This window comes from Petromyzon marinus, chromosome 36 (genome assembly GCF_048934315.1).
Source record: "Petromyzon marinus isolate PM22_M1 ecotype Great Lakes invasive population chromosome 36, UKy_Petmar_22M1.pri1.0, whole genome shotgun sequence".
Classification (NCBI taxonomy): Eukaryota; Metazoa; Chordata; class Hyperoartia; order Petromyzontiformes; family Petromyzontidae; genus Petromyzon; species Petromyzon marinus.
The window spans coordinates 3,165,018-3,185,932 of NC_133702.1; the positions used below are offsets into that span (position 1 = coordinate 3,165,018).

General features: G+C 43.0%; 1 long non-coding RNA gene across 1 annotated transcript; it reads right to left on the reverse strand.

The window, feature by feature from the left end:
- Positions 1–3,195: 3,195 nt before the first annotated feature.
- LOC142930074 (uncharacterized) lies at positions 3,196–13,255 on the reverse strand. The gene is made up of 2 exons (XR_012946029.1): positions 11,633–13,255; positions 3,196–8,435 (listed from the first exon to the last, which is right to left on the reverse strand). It is a non-coding gene; the product is annotated as an uncharacterized LOC142930074 (long non-coding RNA).
- Positions 13,256–20,915: the final 7,660 nt, after the last annotated feature.

Consider the following 20,915-nt stretch of genomic DNA (forward strand, 5'->3'; position numbering starts at 1 on the left):
CCACCAATTAACAACACTTGTGAATCCAGTTTTCCAGCATCTCCAATTTGCACGTTTGGCTAAATACCGTGGGAAAGAAGTTCAATATGCGTGCATACATACATACAAACATTAATCACAAGAGGCTACTCAGATCCAAAGCCAGATTCTTAGTGGTGCTGACTCGGTGTTCCAACGTCTGAGCCACCCAGACGCATCATAAGTCAACATTTTACGTCTGTGCTTCGTATGGATACCAGGGATACCAAATGTTAAACGTCATTCAATTTACACAAGCACGTGACTTATTTGTTTACGTGAAAAATTATCCATTTCACAAACCATTGGCTTTGACATTGTCTAAAATAGAAAAAGAGCAATCCGCGTTTAAGCAGGCTAAGTGGGAGTTAATGTTCCATGAAGATCTGTCTTTATCAACACACGTGTGTCCTTTTGTTTGCATATTTAAACCAGACGGAAACACACAAAAAATCCACAATTTATCTTTCCTCTTTTAATTGACTTGACAATAAAAGTAAGCAGTGGTACTGCACCATTCTGCAGTGCATGTTTTTTTAAAAATATCTTTATACAGTAAATCTACAAAATGCAATGAGTGCGACAATACATGTGCAATTCAAAGCAACCCTGGTTAATCTCCATATATATAAAAGGCAAAGTTGTGAATGTGTGTCTGTTCAAAATGTTTAGCGTACTTCCCGATATGCAATAAACTTGAAATTTGCCATGTGGGTACTTTCCAAACTGTACACCATGCAAAAATTATAAAAATACAATTTTATTTTTTTGGGAGGGGGGGGGGGCTCAATGATGCATATTTTGTTTGCACGGCAAGTGAGCTGTGACGTGAATCTGTCACGTGACCCCCGTATGTGTAAGCGTATTGTAGTGTAGTGGTTAGCGCGCCGCGCTACGAACTCGGCGAGCTGAGTTCGATTCCCGCTCATGGCCACCACCGGTGACGATTATTTTAACCGGTCCTGGGCCTCCCCTAGGTCGACTCTGCCTCAAACGAGTAACTGCTGTGGTGTGTCAACATCGCCATTGGGGAGACAAAGGCGGCGGGCGTGGTGAATCCAAGTCCCGGGCGAAGCCGGGTAGTACAGCTAGTCTTTTATTATAATCAACGCTATTTTCGGAATTATTTTGGCATGTCCCATTCATCATGACTATTATGTCCTCCTGACTCTGCCGTGGTGTGTTAAAGGATGATATGAATATCGGGTACAATAATATAGGATTGTCATGGGTAGGCGTACCTTCTAACTCTAGTTATGGTGCCTTACGCCAATAATCCCTACTCCAAGCCAGCCTAGCAGCTTTCCACAAATTGCCAAGTGAGAAAGTCATGAGTAGCTGATGGCATCACCACACTAAAAATACATCAATCCACATGCCACGATATTTCAACGTTGACTTTTAAAGCATCAGCATGCTGTGCTGCGAGCAGGGTTACTCATAAGTAACCCCGGTGCCCCTGCCTTTAGCTCACTGCTCCATAATCAACGGCCATTGTCCAATAAGCCAATTCCCATCCGTCTCCATAGATCATTACACTAATGCCCCCAGCCTAGAGCTCAACACGGATGTCTGCCTGCCCATGGGAATCCTCCCCCTATGGGAGAGGCATCCCTAGAAACTGGTGGATCAATTATTATTGAGTTTCCAGAGTGCGAGGTTTAGGGGAAAAAGGAAAAAATATATATTGCAGCCCGGCACCAACAGAGTGACCGTGAAGATTCCTTTGTTCCTGTGCAGAAATCTGTATAAAGTACCGCATGTGTGTGTGTGTGCACATATATGGTTAAGTTGCAGCCCTGCAATTGCTTATTCGCACCATAGTTGAAGGAAGGGTCCCCTCCACTGTTGGGAGTTCAAGAGAGCCCATCTGGAGGGGAATGCTTGGCCTACTCTTCCACACTAGGCCAGAGATCTCTGAAGCAGTGCGAGTACCCACATTTTACCCCGCATACACGCGACATGAATGATCGTGCGTGGTGCATCTATTTATACTGCTGGGTCGACAGAGGTGGGGCGTGGGAATGTATAGACGTAATTGCACACACGTGCACAACGCTGCATTTTCTTGTACCCTGTTTTGATAGACGGCAGAATTCTTCAGGGGAAACAACAACAACAACAAAAATAACAATTGAAAAAAAAGAAACCGATGGACAAAACCACGAGTGGTGGAGCGGCAGCCAAGAGAGAGGATGCATGCGAGCGGACGACTAACAATGAGACGGAACAAAAGATTGAATCGCATAGCGGGCCAGCCGTGCATTTTAGTAACAAAAAACAAATACGGGTCATATTGCCATGCGGAGTCTTCGAAGTCAGTGTGTGATTGAAAAATGCTCTTATGTATGTATATGCCGTTATATTCTTAAATATATTGCTGATGGTTTTGGCAATCTATAGCGTGACTGCGATTTTTTTGTTGCTCTTTCTAATGCCGTTTGTGGGCTCATTGCAATGCCGGTGGCGTCGTTGGCTCGCAGGGGGTGGGTGGGTGGGTGGATGGGTGGATGGGTGGGTGGATGGGTGGGTGGATGGGTGGGTGGGTGGATGGGTGGGTGGGTGGATGGGTGGGTGGGTGGATGGGTGGGTGGGTGGATGGGTGGGTGGGTGGATGGGTGGGTGGATGGGTGGGTGGATGGGTGGGTGGATGGGTGGGTGGATGGGTGGGTGGATGGGTGGGTGGATGGGTGGGTGGATGGGTGGGTGGATGGGTGGGGAGAGGAAGCTGGAAGGCTTTTTTGTTCAACTCCCTGGCAGCAGCTCGCTCCGCGCGGCACAGGCTCCAGCTGTGGCAGGTGTTCAACACCTCGCGAGCTTTGGCTGTATAAATAAATGCATGGGCGTAATGCGCGCATGCATGCATTGACCATTAATTACTGTGCAGCAGCAGCAATAATAATAATAAATTACAATATAATTTTGAAATGGCAGCAGTGGCAGCAAAGTCCTATATACAATTTTTAAGAAAGAATGTGTCAGGTTTTGTATGCTATTTGCACAGTCAAATAATTCTTATTTTACTTACTTGTATCTTAACTGTGTGGAAGCCTGTGAATTATATTTTCCGTTTACCGTATGTGCTCACATTTTACTGGCCAAACCACCAGATGTGTTTTTTTTACTATGCGTGTTAAATTAATCATACCCACCTACATACGACATCTCACATATTGCGATGCTCATATACAGCTTTTAATAAGAAATGTGTGTTTTTACATTGGTGATTGTGTGATTTGTGTGTTACCTGTTATGAGAAGAAGCACAGATACTGTTCATATCAATCGCAAACATGATTAATAGGGGTAAATTGTAATGCTGTAATGTATAAATGATATCAACAGTGTTACCTGCAGCAACAGTTTACCAATTGCTCTATATAGGGACTCTCTAGAGCACCCTCTAGTGATGGCTCTTCTGTCAGCAGCGGTGTGAGCAAGAAATTGCAGGGCTGCATCTTTATCTTTCATTAATGTTACTCAATAGCAATTACTGCCTGAATTAAACCTCTTTATTCAATCGTGTAGATGCGTGTTAAGCAGTGTAGAGATATATTGATAAATGAACAGGTAAAGATATACATGTTTCAATATTCAATTGAAACGTCCATGACTGCAGAAAATAATACGGTAAGCTAACTTTTCATGGAACGGATAATTGTCAGAGCATATAGCACGCACAGTTATTGTTGTTGTTTTAAACTCATGCCAAAAACCTTTTTTCAACCAAAGCCAAAAAACAATTATTGTTCACGTGTTGCTTTGTTCCAGCTTGGAGTTGCATTGCAGCGTGCTGCCCAGACACGATTTCTTTCACAGGGCTCCTCTTTAAGGTTATTCAATGATAAAATAATCTAATGCAGCTCATTTTCGAGATACATTTCATCGTAATGTGCTATCCGACCAATTGGTTAATTCCAGATGATTTTTTTTCAAGTGACAAATGGTTTTAAATAAATTTAAACCTTAGCTGGGTTTTTTTTCCTCCCTCCAATGTAGGACTCACACACCCACAAGGTGTTTATTCATAAATTAGTGGAAAAGCTTTCAAGTAAATTGGAATATTAATAGACTTGCACGATGAGGCATTTTGTCAATTTAAGCAATAGAAAATTACATTAATACGCGTTCATAATGTGATTATATTTCATCATAATGTGATTATGATGAAATATGCCATTTTTCCATTTCGTGTTTAATTTACCTGAGTAATATTCAAGCCCAATGCTGATAACTTAGCCATATTTAAATATTTATGATCGCATAAGCGCTTGCAATGTTAATATTGGTATAAAGTAACATCGTCAAATGTATGAGCTTATTAGCATTTACAATAGTGACAGGGTGCCTGTATTGTACTTTTGTACGTGCTTAGTGTTCACAGGTGCTTCAGAAAGTGGAGACGTTCCACTTTAATATTACGCCATTATACAATTTTCACATTTGGAAAGGCACGTCAACGGTGATTATAATTTAGATGGCCATGTCTGTTGTTCTCCAAGGTGATACTCAGAATGAATATTTTAGGCGAGTCAAAATACGTAAATTACTGAATGAATGATTGCATTTATTTTTTAAACAAACACATTTGGCAACAATCATGAAAAAAAATCCCTCTAGAATTGCCGCAATTTGACATTGATTCTTAACACCACGTGCATTAGCTGCAACAGGAAATCGCATCGGCGCCTGTCAACGTATGAGTGAGTAAATACTTTGTTGGAAAAATGGTGCCTCCACAAATGGCTGTGGCCTCATTAGCAGTCCAGCGGTAAGAAATTGTCAATCTCGCCCATCATCGCATGTCAGCAACATCGTTCTCGTCGTAATTCATACTCCAGCTGCCTCCCTTGTCTTTTGCGTGGTATGAAAAAAAACCGTAAAAATACTGAGTATGTATATGCGTTTTTACCTCTGGTTCATCGAATTATTTAAGTGATCGATCGATTAATCTATATAAAAGGGAAATGTGTGAATATGTGTGAATATGAAGAAGGACTCTCTTGAGGATCCTTTCAAAACCATCACTTTACCTTTCATTGTGAGGATCACAAAAAATATCTCCAAAATATTGAATAAACACAAGATCCAGGTCCGATTCAAAGCATTACATAAAATCCGTGATCTGGTTGCGTCTGTAAAAGATGTGATTCCGGACATACAGTACCCTGGCGTCTACAAACTAAGTTGCCTCTGTGGTAGTAGTTACATTGGAGAAACCAAACGACATGTCTCAGACCGCATTCGTGAACACAAAGCAGACCTGAAACACGGTAGGACAAACACCTCGGCCGTGGCAGATCACTGTTATAATTCAGTAGGTTCACATGACATTGACTTCTCCAAGACAGAGGTTCTTTGCAAGCCATCTGGCGACCATGAGTGATTCGTTCATGAGGCTATCCACATATACAAACACAGAGACAATTTCAACCGAGAAGATGGATTCTGGCTTAGCAATCATTGGAAGGATTTGATAAACCATTTTGGGTCTTAATTGATTGTTCACGCTTACGGTGGCTTTCAGACCGCATCCATTATTTTTCGTCTCCCCCCTCCTCTTTTCCGAACATAGATGGACTCGTTCATCTGAACAATCTGTCAAATCGCTCTCCGTGGTGCTAACGTTAAATATAACCGCCACTTTTTTCAAATTTGCTTGTTGTGGTTTTTACACCTGATGATGATTGCTTGTGTTGCAGTCGAAACGTCGTGAGAATTTTATTGTTTTATTATTTTATTGTTTTCCTTCTACGTGACTTTACCGAAAGAACCAATAATATGAATCCCTGCAGTCACGAAAGCTTTAAATACAAATTTAATGTGTGTCTGTTCAAAATGTTTAGCGTACCTCCCGGCATGCAACAAACTTGAAATTTGCCGTGTGGGTACTTTCCAGACTGTACACCATGCAAAAATTATAAAAAATAGACGTTTGTATATATTTTCTTTGGGGGGGGGGAGGCGCAATAAGGCATACATTTTGCACGGCAAGTGAGCTGTGATGTCACATCTGTCATGTCACCCGCGCATGCGGAAGCCTAATCCAGTGTGCCTGCTGATGTCACGCACCCCCCCCTAACCCTCCGTGAGTAAAGTGCCATACAAATGTGTTGCAGGTCTAAGGCGTTCTTCGCGCAGCATTGCTTTATTGTTTCAGTCGTTTACTGCCTTACGCACCCTGAAAGTTGTGCGTGTCTGCAGCAAGCGCGTGTGTGTGTACCTACGGACGCGCGCGCGCGTGTGTGGGTGTGGGGGGAGCGACTGCGTAGCGAGTCGCGCGCCGCGCTACGAACCCGGCGATCCGAGTTCGATTCCCGCTCACGGCCACCACCGGTGACGATTATTTGAACCGGTTCTGGGCCTCCCCTAGGTCGACTCAGCCTCGAACAATTAACTGGTGTGGTGTGCGAACATCGCCGCTGGGGAGACAAAGGCGGCCGGGCATGGTGAATCCAAGTCCCGGGCGAAGCCGGGTAGTAAAGCTAGTCTATTATAATATCGATGTAATAACTCGGCGAATAATGTATTTAGAAAACAAGTTGGGGGGAAGAGAAAAAAACAAAGAATCTCTATTACCATGAGTGCCGCTGGACGAGAGGTGATAGGCGGGGCTGTATTTGGTGATGTCATGTGCATCATCAGCTGTGTTATGCTGGGCGTGGCTTGTATGGGGGGTTTCCCGCATTCAGGAGGCAGGGCATTCAGGTAGCTACCAGGTTTGATGGAGCGCCTGAGCAATTGACCACAAACAAACAGCCAATTAAATTATTTTAGTCGATTCGTAAACTTGGCTGACGGACCTTCCCATCTTGAACGCATTTCTTTAGTACGATTTAAAATATCACTTTAGTACGATTTAAAATACCACTTGACCGAGCTGGTCAGTGACACGGCAGTGTAGAGGATGCCAGAACACATTCAGATCCAACTCTCACCACTCAACCAAGATGATAATATTTGAGAACACCGCGCATAACCCTCCCCCATAATTATCCTCTTCGCAAAAGATAAAGCAACTAGCAATTCATATTATAAATTCCTTCCTGAATTATTAAAGCAATTGTTTCAGATGCACGGAAATGTAATTGGTAACGCTGTAATATCTCACGGCAGTTCCTTGAGTTTTTTTTCCCACATGATTCCCTATGAAAGAAATAGTGCCGTTAATGTGCCTTCTCAAGCCTATGTTCGATTCATCATTTCACAGCGCGAACAAAATTAAACCCTCGGATGCATCCGAAGGGGTAGAGGTCAGAAACGTCAGCCATAACACATTTCCCACTGCGCTCAGCCCTGTTCCTTTACCGGACGCCATCGTGCACTCCGACGCATTGCAGACGGCACGGCATTTTCAAGGTCCGCTGCACAGGAGAGGGAGCATCGGGGCTAGATGCGGGGGGGGGGGGGAGATGATCCCCAGCTTCTACGAGGTTGAGGACACGGCAATGTGTGGCGTCGTCCTCTCGTACGCGAAACTTTTCTCCACGGACAATCAATACGACGCCGCGTATCCGACCATCGCGTATTATCCACCCAGGCCAATCGATCGCCCACGCCCAGTGTGGCATTCGTGCTTGGCATCGCACTAATCGGAGGTTAGCACGGTTGTACGGCCTTTTCACGTAGCAGTGCCACGACTCGTCCGATGTGCGATGTTGTGCTGCGTTACAGTTTCCTCGCGCGTATCAAACGCCTCGGAATGGAATTGGCCGGATTATCCCGGACTCTTCCGTCACAGCCTAGAGCCTCTGTGAGACTTCCGAGGTAAATCGTTGGCAACTTGCCTCACAAATTCAAAGTAACGTACGCACATTTACAAAGTTATTATTTTTTTCTTTCAGTTTTTGATCCGTACCGCTTTGTAGCCCCTAAAACAGTATGCATTCGTGCGGGTTACTATAAATAGTTGACGCAGCAGTACTCCATCACCACAGTTCACGAGAATAGGAACAATAATTGGAAATTCCTCTCCGCATATTACACAGTGGCATATCCTGCAGGAAAACAGCAGGCAGGGAATAACTTTTTCTAATAAAGCACCACAGGTCTTTTATCATTTACTGTATTTGATTAACTTTTCTTTCCTGAACTTTAGAAGGTTTGGCACATATATATAAATATATATGTGCGTGTCTGTGTTATGTTTTGTGTCCCCTCAGAGCTGGGCACAGCTTAAATAGTGACAATTACCACGTGGTTATGTCTTTATTTGCAATGCTTGCTAACTTTGCTGAGACTAGAGCTATTAATCAATGAATCGATATTAAAAACAATCGTTTGACCGACTCCCGTTTCGTGGTAGATAACTCGGCCCTCGACAACCTTGATGTCCGCCTCGACCAGCCAAGGGCCCCATCGTGAAGCGGCTGAAGACAAGGTCAAGTCGCGCCCGTCACCTCCCGTCCTGTGGCACACCTGGCACAGGGGGTTCTGCTCATTTTCGTGCCACGGATTTTAGTTGAGGTTATCGAGCAAAATCATTATCGGTAGAGTAATCAACTACTTAAATTATAATCAGTTCCAGCTGAGACCATCACCATTCACACGCCACGCACGAAATTGACCACCGGGCTTAAACCAAAGGACCTCGCCCAGGAGGCCTGTCACTCATCACCCCGATGCAAGGCATTGGCCACCTCATTCTATACAAAGTGATTGTCTCCCTTAACATATTTCTCCCATTGATTTACAATTCAATACGGAGCCTCCAGATTTTATGCTCGAAGCTCCACCTATCGCGCCATTCCCATTGCACTCCGAAAATGAGGCTATGTTCTGGACCACCCTTAACCAGTCACGGTGGAAAGGGCAGAGAAATTGCACGGGGATCGCTCAGATCGCACGAAAAATCAAAGTTATCCACACCCGCGCAAGTGGATGTATATGCCTCGGGGCTAATCTGCTTTGCATTGACGTACGCTCGACTGCTCAGATCTTCTTGCGTTCGGGCTCAATACATTTTCACTTTGTTTGCTGCCAGCTACAGGAACCACAGCGGCGACTGGCTGTGTTTCCCCTTTTTAAAGCTCCTCAGTTTCTGAAGCAAGCCTCCCCTCCAATTGACACGAGGTATCATCTTCAGGCATACGGTTGAATAACTGAACATTGTTTCGCCTTATTTGTCACAGCTCCACAGTGTAAAACAGAAGTGCCGGAAAATGTTTTTTTTTTCTTTCTGGCAGTGAATTTGGTTTTAATGTATAATTTATAACAAAGTTGAAATGCTCACCCATGCTTGTGTTTAACTGAATTCTGTTCACGTATCGAGCGGTTTATTTATTTTTTTAAATCACGGTTTAGATGTTCTTTCATAGCAGATGGCATGTGAACGTTCAAGTCAATCTCGCAAGTAATTTTGAGGTTGACAATTATTGGGTGACAGATGATGCTAACAGAAAATAAATGACCAAATTATTGAACTCCCAAATTAGGAATATAAATTATGACTCCATAAATGTGTGGCAATACATCAGATAATGTCATCACATCATCATAATCAGCGATGACCTATCCGCTGATGGATGAAGCCTTCTCCAAGCTGTCATCCCTCACAACCTCACGATGTAACAAGCCATCTAGCTCCTACACACAAGGCAATTTCATCACTCCATCTCTGCAGTGGACATCCTCTCGGGAGATTTTTTTTTCTCTTTTGGCTGCCATACCATCGTCAGTCTCGACCGCCAGCCATTATCACTTCACTTTATGTCTTCGGCCAAAGCCCATTTACTGTTCTAAACAATCAAAGGAATGTCTCTAACGAGCATATCTTCTCTGATGTGCGTGTTCCACTTCCTGTATCTCGGTGTATGGGGAGTGGTGGTGCAGCAGTTAGCGCGCTGCACTATGAACCTGGTGACCCGAGTTCGATTCCCGCTCACAGCCAACACCAGTGACAATTATCTGAACCCGTCATGAGCCTCCCCCAGGTCGAATCAGACTCAAATGAGTAGCTGGTGTATTGTGTAAACATCGCCCAAGACAGACAAAGGCGGTCGGGCGTGGTGTAGCGTGCTGGCCTTCATAGGTGCTCGCTAACAGCACTTGCCCTAAAATTATGTTAATGCTATACGGGTGATCTTTATCTGTGTCTTTGTATCTCGATGTCACTTCAAACAAGCACTTCCCAAGCTTTTTTGCGCACTTTTCAGATTTTGTTCCAATGCTTTTGTTTAGCTTGTTTTTGTTCAGCCATATCATAGCAGACATTATATATCGATTAAAAACCTTATCTTTTGAGACACATTGGCATGTTGGCTTTCATCGTTAAACTCCGTTGTTCAAAAGCACTCCAACTCGCTCTCATCCTCCTTTTTGATTCATAATTTTAATCCAGATCCACCTTCAACAACTGCCCTAGGTACAAATGTTCTGCTGTGTTTTCCGGTGGTGATATTCCGACAAACATCTCCGATTGTTTGGCGACCTTGCTGTACGTGACTTTGGTTCTAATGATAAGATATCCATCACTCTTCATAACCGCCACCAGAAAATCTGAGATGACTAATGTTTTCTTCAATCATATTTATGTCTTCATTTCTCCAATCCAATTGAAAGAAAACAACTTCTAATGTTGCTGTGGATATCTTTGGCAAAAGCGAGTCTCCTGGTTCGACTCCCTTTCCAATCTTTGTTTACTTTTCTCCATGCGGTCTCTGTGAAGCAACATTTATTTTTGAATGGGTTTTATTATTCCTATTTTATTTTATATGTAGGCCATGTTACGTGAGAGTTTGGATGATTATGTAAACTTGTACGTTGTCACAAGCCTTTCAAGGTCTACAAAGAACTTGTATAATTATCTACCCACACATAAGTCGTTTTTTTTTATAAGCATTCAAAGATAAATGGACTTAATTTGACTTATCCCAGTGAACATTTACCCTGGAGCAGCACGGGGGTTTAAATCAATCTTTGGCACACATATAGTATTTGTTCATATCTACTGACTTGGTCCAGCGATGCCTTTAAATGGTGTCCACTAAAGCTTTGATGTGATGAAAAATGGTTCATAACAGCCCTCACATTCTCTTCAACTTCACCAAGAGAATTTCAATTGAGGTTCGTAAATTCTCTAGAGCAAAGGACCCACAGTACATCGAACAAAGACAAAGATCCCCACATAGTCATCCAGGCTGTTGAGGAAAGTGCTGTTAGCGACCACCGATGAAACCCAGCATGGCGCACAACGGGATTTGTTTGGCCAACACTATGCATGGCCACCTTTGTCTCCCCATTGCTGATGTTAACGCATCAAAATCACGTCCTCATTTTAGCCTGAATCGACCTAGGGGATGTAGATATTTGGCATTGATGTTGGCTAGTAGATATACAGGATTTATACATAGTATGTATATATATGCGTGCACATGTATGAGGGCAAGAAAAGTGTATGCATATCTGTAACAACTGCTCAGGCTATGAACACAAAAATAAAATAATGACAACGGAAATATTGTGAGGTGCTTGTATAGGAACCAGAGCCTCATTATGAGGAGCCAAATGCCAAAGTAGCGAGAGGTGAAATGTGCTCTATCAGAGCTATACCCCTGGCTGTGATAAGATGTAATTACATGTCATTGTATGCTTTAAATGTATTTAAGGGTATTTACTCGGAGAGTTTGTCGAGTGCCTCAGCAGCCCACACTTGCCGCTGGAAATGATGACCTGGCAAACACTGCCTCTGCTTCACGTTTCGCCTGTAAGAGGAAACATTTTAAAGACGAGGGGCCATTAAAATTGTCGTCATCATCATCCACTGCTGGATGAGGGCTTCCCAAGCTGCCGCCATCTCCCACAAAAACCTACGATGCTAAATGGGGGCGTCCAGATGGCAGGCATTCACTGCTTAACATTGCCACTTGTTTTATTTCCTTTGGGGGGGGGGGAGTCTCCGATCCAGGCAGTGAGGAGACCAAAGGTTTGTTTGCTTCTGATATCTGCAGGAATCAGGATAGAGAGAGGAATGACTGCAGGAAAAGAGTTTTTTTTTTACGAAGCGCTGTAGATTATTAAAAATGTCTCTGCCTGCGAGCGGTATGTGGGAACAGATTCCGTCGGCTCATTTCAAAAATATATTTGGAGATATTTGTATGATTATTTTGGAGTGGGGGGTGGTGAGATGATTTGAGGCATTCAGAGAGACATTTGTAGATGTCACAGGTAACTGCGCTATTTTAAGCAGCCGGACAGAATGAAAAGATTGCATACACAAATTATAACTACTGAGCGAACTTTTTTTTTGCCTCCTGGATTTGATATGCAGAACTAATATCGCATTTTTTTGTCTTGGCGCATTCAACAACCTGGGTTAAAATGGTGAGATAGGTGTATTATATGAATGCAAATGCATAATAAATACAGGGGGGAGCAGTCTGCATTAGGAACCAGATGTTCTAAGTTTGATTCCTGATCATTGGTAACGTCAGTACCAAGTGATATACGCTATCTATATGTATATACTATATACAGTATGTGAAGTATGCTGTGACATTGCAGTACACAGATCATGCTGTGATGTCGCAGTACATATGTCCTGTTGCGATCTCACAGTACAAATAGCGTGGTATGATGTACCATTACAAACATATCGGGAGGACATCATCCAGCAGTGGATAGTTAAAGGGCTGTACATTATCATTAAATGATTATGAACATAGAATATATTGTATAAAATAAAAAATGAAATGGAGGAAATATAAACACACACAAATAAATAAACAAATATAGAATATACAAACAGGCCCACTGGGAAATGAGTTTAACATCTTTAATGGTAGCCACTACCTAAATGCGTAATGAGTTCCGCCCTGGGCAGGAGCATTGGCAGTTCAAACATTTTGCTGTGAATCAGGCGGTTCTGCACAAGAAGCTCACTGTTTGGTCACAAAAGCCACCCGAATAAACAAGTGCTGTGAGCTACCTCATCCCCTTTCCCCTCCACCTCTCTCGCTCTCCCTACCTCATAGGATTGTGGACCATTGCAAGAACGGTGTGTATGAGAAATATAAGGTGTGACAAAGCCACAACACCTGCTATCCTAGACTTATGTTTCGAGTCGGTGTGGATTGATCGCCTGGGCCCCTAAATAACGTACACACGCCAGAAGGTTCCATTGAATAATCATGCCAAATAGCCATTGTGGCTTAGGCTACCTTTTAAAATGGATTCTTATTGAGGTCAAAGATCATATCTTGATTGATTCACAATGTCCACTTGTAAGCATTATAAATCTCTCTGGCTGATGTTTCTAAATCTTTGTACATGTTTTATTTGTATTATTTTGTGTTAATATAATGTACTTACAGTATATAATACCAGGAGCAGTTACCGGAGAGAGCTCCGATCTGTTATCAGAACATTCAATCACAGAACGTGACACGTCCGGCCGGGCAGAGAGCACCAAGCATCGATATACTCGATCATACATCCCAGTATCTGACTCATGGGTGTCCTGTACTTGGCTCCACAGCTGACTGCTCTTCAGCTGTGAAAGCACATTTTTCATTTTGACTTTTGTTAATCCAACTGTCCCCTACCCTATTTCTAACATGCATGGGGTTTCACGGTCGTGCTGTATTTGCTCTCTGATGTGGTTCTCCGGTTGTGCCGTCATGCTCCCACGTTGCCGAGATTTTTTTTCTGGAAGTTCCTCCTTCAGAACATCAAGACGTTCCCACAGCGCGTTGGAGCGGGACGTTGGGCTGTCGCGCAGAACCACACGCGGACCAACCGGAAACACCCCCGGGGAGAATTGTAACTGACGTGGCTACAATTGACCCATTTCGGAAGAAACTTGCACACTGAGGGCTGATTTGGTACGTTGACACAGGGCTTGTTTGCCTGATAAGTCAAGTATCTATTTGTAAATATTGAGAATTCAAAAATAGCCTCAAACCTTAGACCCAGCCAGTACCTGGCAAATTACAGATCTCAGGCATGAGAAAATGTGTCCACAGAAACCCATAAGCACTGATCGAGAAACCTCGAAGTAGATGAACGACACTGAAGACCCAAATGACACGCACAGCAGATGAACGACACTGAAGTCGCAAATGACACGCACAGCAGATGAACGACACTGAAGTCCTAAATGACACGCAGAGGAGATGAACGACACTGAAGTCCCAAATGACACGCAGAGGAGATGAACGACACTGAAGTCCCAAATGACACGCACAGCAGATGAACGACACTGAAGTCCCAAATGACACGCAGAACAGATGAACGACACTGAAGTCCCAAATGACACGCAGAGGAGATGAACGACACTGAAGTCTCAAATGACACGCACAGCAGATGAACGACACTGAAGTCCCAAATGACACGCAGGACAGATGAACGACACTGAAGTCTCAAATGACACGCAGAGGAGATGAACGACACTGAAGTCCCAAATGACACGCAGAGGAGATGAACGACACTGAAGTCCCAAATGACACACAGAGGAGATGAACGACACTGAAGTCCCAAATGACACGCAGAGGAGATGAACGACACTGAAGTCCCAAATGACACACAGAGGAGATGAACGACACTGAAGTCCCAAATGACACACAGAGGAGATGAACGACACTGAAGTCCCAAATGACACGCAGAGGAGATGAACGACACTGAAGTCCCAAATGACACACAGAGGAGATGAACGACACTGAAGTCCCAAATGACACGCACAGCAGATGAACGACACTGAAGTCCCAAATGACACGCACAGCAGCAGATGAACGACACTGAAGTCCCAAATGACACGCCCCTTGACGGACAGTGGTAAATGCTGCCAGAGACCATTGTGTGTTTTACGATGGAACTGGCAGGCCGCAAGGAGTCATGACGATGCATAATGTGAAGCTGTTACAGCAATCGAGGCCTTTAGTGAGGAAGGAACCTGCAGGTGGATCTGTTGCCCACGGAGAGCCCGTAAAGTCGAGTCACGGACACAATGTTCTTTATCCACAGGCATTGGGGGGGGAAAAAACATCTCCACACATGACACGGCACGTTCACCGGTGTGCCGATTTGCTGCGTTAAGTCATCAAGACAAGAGTTTAGGTGGGGGCAGTGTTGCATTGTAATTGCCCTAGCTTATAATTTATCGGTGTTTTCTATACAAATGGACACTGTCTTGGTGTAATGGTTAGCACACTGGAATTGCAATCCAGAGGTCGCCGGTTTGATCTTCCGCCGGTGCAGCAGTTGAAACTAAGGGCAAGGCTATTAAATCACCCCGCCGCTGCCCACCTAAAAGCATGGAAACCACAGCTAGTTGTTCTGGAGGTCACACGTGGTGGGGTAGAGTGTGGGTACTCCCACCTCGTCCAACACGTCTGGCAGGCGTGGGCGTGTGAGACGCGACAGGGCTGCCACGCCTCTTTACCTTCGGGTGCAGAGTCGAACATTCATCAGAGCTGTCTGAAGCCGTGCTCCGAGTGACAGTTCTTCCCAACGTTTACTGCCGGACATTCTGCCAGAGCCAAAAGGAAAGATCTTGATCTCCTGTGAATATTCACACAAACGATGTCGAATTTTCTGCACAACCCCAACGGTTGTTTATTTTGTAATTCAGATGTCGCACAATAGTGTATTTCATTTTAATTGTATCAAATTTATGATTGCACCGTTGCTTTATTAATAGTATACGAGCACGTGGAAGAGTTTTAATATCTCTTTTGCAAATATGCAATGGAACTGTTTCCTTTTGTTACATTTCACACAAATTAAAAGTTATTATCTACAAAACATACAGTCGGAGAATGTTATGGTTCTGCAGTAGCATAACATCCGAATGGTGAAAACATTGCGGGCAGGGTGAATCTGTGAAGTTATATTGACGCCCGTTGTTTAACTTACCAGATGTAGAATGTCTATTGCATCGTGTTTTTTTCCCTCTAACTTGTTATTGTCACGTGTTACTGGAGCAAGACTCGTGCGGAGACAATGGGGCGTTTGTATACAAAAAGCAATGGGATGTGGGGTGGATACCAACAATATCCAAAGGAGGAATGCGGGCAATAGAACAGCACTCGTTTTCTGATGCGAGTCCTGTTCTTCCATTTTCATGTCATACCCCTTCCACCTCTGCGGGTGCAGATTTTCAATCAGCACACCTTCACCGTGAAAATCACAGCCATTCGTCATGTGCCTCGCCCACGCCCCCACAGCCCCCCTCCTCTGAAGCTCGTCACCAGCCCAATGCTGCCCAGTAAATAAGAAGGACAAAGTTGCAACCGTGCGGGCGAGCGTGAAAAAGTTTAGAGCAAGAAATTCAAACTGCAATTGGCCTGGGTTCACCAAAATGTGGTCTGGTTTGTTTTGTTTTATTTTATTTCATCCACATGGAAAACATTAAGCACTTTCACCTGTGATGACAGACCTGCTAAAGTGGCTGAGTGGCCCTTAAACGTGCCCTTCTAGAATGTATCCACCCCCACATCACTTCACGTGATCGTATAACCATTACAGTGGGGAAGCAGCGGCATGGTAGTTAGCACACTGCCTTATGAACTCGCAGACCGCAGTTTATTTCCCAGCCGTTGTGAGTGATATCGGAACTGGTCCTGGTTCTCTACTTCACTAACCCTGACCAGTGTGGTGAAGCACTATGTTGAACACAAAAGCAGTTCTAAAGAAATACGTTTTCAATTTAGATGTAAAAGTGCATCGCTCCAGTGGCTCCCTAATATTGGAAGATCGCTCCAGACGGCCACAGAAGGGCATCTGAAAGTGCGCGACGCAGTGACCGGCTTTGTCTGATGATAAGCCAAAAGCCGTTGCGAAGATGACCTGAGTTTGCATGATCGTTTGTGCTCCTTGACGAGATCAGCAAGGTACTGTCGTTCGTTTGTGGCAAGCACTTTAAGTGTAACGAGAACGACCTTAGAATGATTTCGTTTAGCAACCAGAAGCCAATGCAACTTGGCGAGTACCGGACAGACAAGGTCGGATCTTGCAGTATCCGTCACGACAGGTGCCAAGTAATTTTGTACACGCTGCAGCTTGATAATCGTTTTGCCAGACGTCCGTAGAATAGTGAGTTGCAATAATGAAGCCTTGTCGATGCTACGCCACACGCTTGCGTGTTGACTATGCCATGACTCGATACTGACAGAACGTGTTGTAGAGCCCCGATATGAAAATTGCAGAACCTGACTATATTTTTCACGTTGTGAGCAAACAATATATTCTGGTCGAGTATGGTGCCGAGGCTCTTTAGATGAGCAAAAAAAAAACCGGAATCCTGGAGTGTGAAACTGCCACACCGGATCCTCCCAATAATTGTTGCCACTGAGCCCGAGTGCTAATCAGCAGAACCTCCGATTTCCCTGTATTAAGCAGCATTTCGTTTTGTGAAACCTACACGGGCACCGTTCGCGTGCGATCTTGGAGGTTACCGAGGCTCTCAAAAAACAATCTAGCTTTGACTTCACTGCGGTGTACAATCGTGCATCATTATCATCATCATCGCCATCATATCGATGGGACTTGATGTCACGCAAAGAGATGACACATCAGCGATCGGAGAGACTTTTGTTGAAGCTAGGAAGGGCCCAAGGACAGACCCCTGCAGTACATCAACTAGGCACGGCACAGACGATGACTGTTCGTCACCCAGCTTGACGAACTGTGATCGACCATGTACGTAGGTATAACTCAATCCACCCCAGTCCCGTACCAGATACACCGAATATTGACCTTAGCCGCCTGATGAGTATCTCATGGTCGATGGTGTTGAAGGCTGCTGAGAGATCGAGGCCAAACAACGTTGACTAAAATTAGTAACATCTAAGTAACTCCAAGTAAAAAATGAATAGACATTAACATCAATGAACGTTTTTTGTTTGTTCAAAAACAACGTATTCACCATTGCTATAACATGTTCGAAAACTGTCCCATAGTGCTATACATTGAGAGGCCAAGAGTGGTAAGTGCTGAACATGATATTTTTTACCAAAATTGACAAAAAGCAATTTTTATAAAAGTTTGAAAATGTTTCCTTACCTTGTCTTCTTCCTTCCTCTCCGAAAGTGACTTGACCTTTTGAAAATAAAATTCACCGAATTTCTAGTACGTTGCAGAGTACAAACATCGCTGTTCAAATGTGTCCAGAGTCATGTTGGAAGATGGGTGGTATATTAAGTTGCTGTATTATAAAATCGATCAATCGTGGCCTTATACAGACGTCGTAAATATATTTTGCAAAATCTGACCATCGTAAACCGGATGTAATGTTTCTAAATTTTTAAATCAACATTTTTACTGACATTAAAGAGTTACACAAAAGCAATACTTTATTTAACTTTAATGTGTCACAAAATGTTACGTGCTCAAAAAATGGGCTTCAAAACTAAATTCCGGAAAGACTAACAGCCAAACTCACACTTGCTCAATTTTAGTATTGTGCGTGTGTGATGATGATGATGGCAACTAAAAATGTGGGAACAATTTGTCATAGGAATGATTTGGAAGTGGAGCTCGGCGATATGATTATTATTTAAGTAATTGATCACTCTAAAAATGATCGGTTTGAATACAGCACTAGGCTAATCGGACAACATGAAAATAGCCGGGGAGAAAAGTTTCACCTTTATTCTCACATGTGCTGCTGGATGGGAGGTGATGGGCTGGGCTTGGTGAGGTCACGCTGGGTGTGGCTTGCAGGGGGTTTCCTGCCTTCAAGACTCAGGAATGCGTGGCAGCCGTCATTTTTAATGGGGCTCCAACATTGAACCACCAAAAAGTAGTTGAATAAAGACATTAATCGAGCAATCGACTTACTCGACGAATGGTACCAGCTCTATTTTTAAGTCACTTTTCAAAGAATAAATTACGAGCTTGCTATTTTAGCATGTATGCATGCTATATGTGTTGGTGAAGAGAAGGCAAGAGCATATCTTCACTATAAAGTCATTCCCCCATTTTTTGTTATCACTTTAATACTTTTTTATCTTTTTAAATTGTATGAATCTGTTTGTGTTATAATGCTGAACATGGAATTATTCGTTGAGTTCTGTTAGGGTGGATTCTTACGTTCAAGTAAAACTAATCCACACCATGTATGGGCACAGTAGATGTGAAAAAGCAGATACAACCACATTTTTGCTTTCATTGTCAGCCAGAGTATCTGAAAAGGATGACGCAATGGGTTCTTGATGACCTTCATTTACCACAAAACGACATGGCTTGGCACAAACCTCATTCCAAACTTTTCAACCCTCCAGTCATTTGACCTGCAAGGTCACGTGAAAATAATGCAGCATCAGGGATAAACGCATATGCTGCAGTAGGCTGAGGTCCTTTTATTTAAACAGGTAAGAGCTCGCTGAGATATTGTATAATTGTACATTTCAACCGTTGTTGATATTCATTTTCAATACAAATTACAAAATTATATTTTGTACTTTTTTTTTAGACAATTATATTATGATGAATTTACGTTTTAAACAGTTTCTCATCACAGGGCCAAAGACCCAAAACGTCAAGTGCCCAAACAGCACACAATAGTATCAGAGTGGTAATAAATACGATTTAATACACGTCTTAAGCAAGGTTATACTAGATTGGGAACAGAGACGATTGAAGGGAATTCCAAAATCGAGTAGTGCAAGGGAACAAACAGAAGGGTTTTTATCTGGAATATTATCATCATTGTGCTTGTTTACCCAAGGCAACTTCTTTGAGTCTCACGTATCCTTTTCAAGAGAGTCCTGCCAAGTTTTGTTTGCATGAGGGGGCAATGATTGCTACCTATATAGAGAGTTTTCCTATTGAGTATTTTTTTGCGGGTAATTTTTCAAATTCGGCACCATGACGCCGGCCCACAATGGCCTACTCTTGCCGAGGACGTCACAAGATCTTTAACGTCCACTGCGGAAAGCAGATGGAATGTATTTGTATGGTTCATTACACCCACTTGTTTTAATCAGTAATAAAAATACCAAACGTATTGATATGCACCATTTATCATGGCAATTTCTGGGATGCTATATCACCACTCGTCAACATGATATATCTGGTGGGAATTTAAACCCAAGGTGTTCCAATGGAAAGTTCTTTATTAACTTTCATGTTCACATGACATTCACTAAATATTATAAATAAATAATGGTTTAAAGTGGATTTCTTTCCTGGCTAACATCTTAAGTGTAGGAACAATATATCGGTGAATCAATATTGAAAATAACAGTACTATATCAGAGAGAAGTGGCAATAAGACATCACACATACACATAATGTTCCTCATCAATAATTGACATTGATTGCATATAAAGGGTTTACACAGCATCATAATACAAAGTTATAGCTTCTATACAGTTTGTAGCATGAGTATTGTATAAATATATACTGCATGTGACTAACATAAAGGGACATTTCTCCACCCGCCTAGAGATATATACATCTGTCAATAATTATTGGTCAAGTAAATTGTATTTACGGTCAAATAATGTCCCAAATATATTTTAAATAGCATACAATATTTTTATCACACTGGCCAAATTTAATGGATGTGTGGTGATGCTTGCGGTTAGTGCGCTGGCTTCCTGAGTTGGATTCCCGATCATTGCTCACACAAGTAACAAGCGATATCTGAACTGGTATTGGCACCCTTACATCAAGCGACATTGACCAGGGTGGTGAGGTATTATGGTCAAACAACCTCCATGACGACCATGGTGGGAGGTGGCTAAGGTCAGTAGCATTTGTATTGATTTCCATTCGGAAGTGGAATATAAAACACAGCATTGCTTTTATTAAAGATTGAATTGCAATTTTTTTTTACAAAATGGAATCGGTTATTTCTCTTTAATGGACATCATTGGCACGTGCGCTGTGATTAATGCATTCACTTTGAAGTAGCGCCCCAATTATAACTGCCCGTTAATTTGATGGAATATATCAGGT